Source organism: Corvus brachyrhynchos, unplaced genomic scaffold (assembly GCF_000691975.1).
Source record: "Corvus brachyrhynchos isolate BGI_N302 unplaced genomic scaffold, ASM69197v1 scaffold5, whole genome shotgun sequence".
NCBI classification, from domain to species: domain Eukaryota; kingdom Metazoa; phylum Chordata; class Aves; order Passeriformes; family Corvidae; genus Corvus; species Corvus brachyrhynchos.
The window spans coordinates 6,252,921-6,253,238 of NW_008238321.1; positions in this window are offsets into that span (position 1 = coordinate 6,252,921).

Here is a 318-nt window from a genome sequence, read left to right on the forward strand (position 1 = left end):
GGATATGATCCTGAGCTGGAAGTGCCCCACCAGGATCATCCCGTCCAGCTCCTGCCCTGCACAGACACCCCAACAACCCCACCCTGTGCATCCCTGGGAGCGGTGTCCTTGACGTCTGGCAGCCTTGGGGCCGTGCCCATCCCCTGGGGAGGCCGAGTCCCCGCTTGGGGTTGCTTTAGGCTGATATCAAATAATAATAAATGAAGTTCTGCACACGTGGCGGTGCGAGGATAACGGGGCAGCGCCCGTCGGGCTCAGCGGCTGAGGGGAGCGGGAAGGACCCGCCCGGGGACACCCATGCCGGGGGTGCCGGGGGTG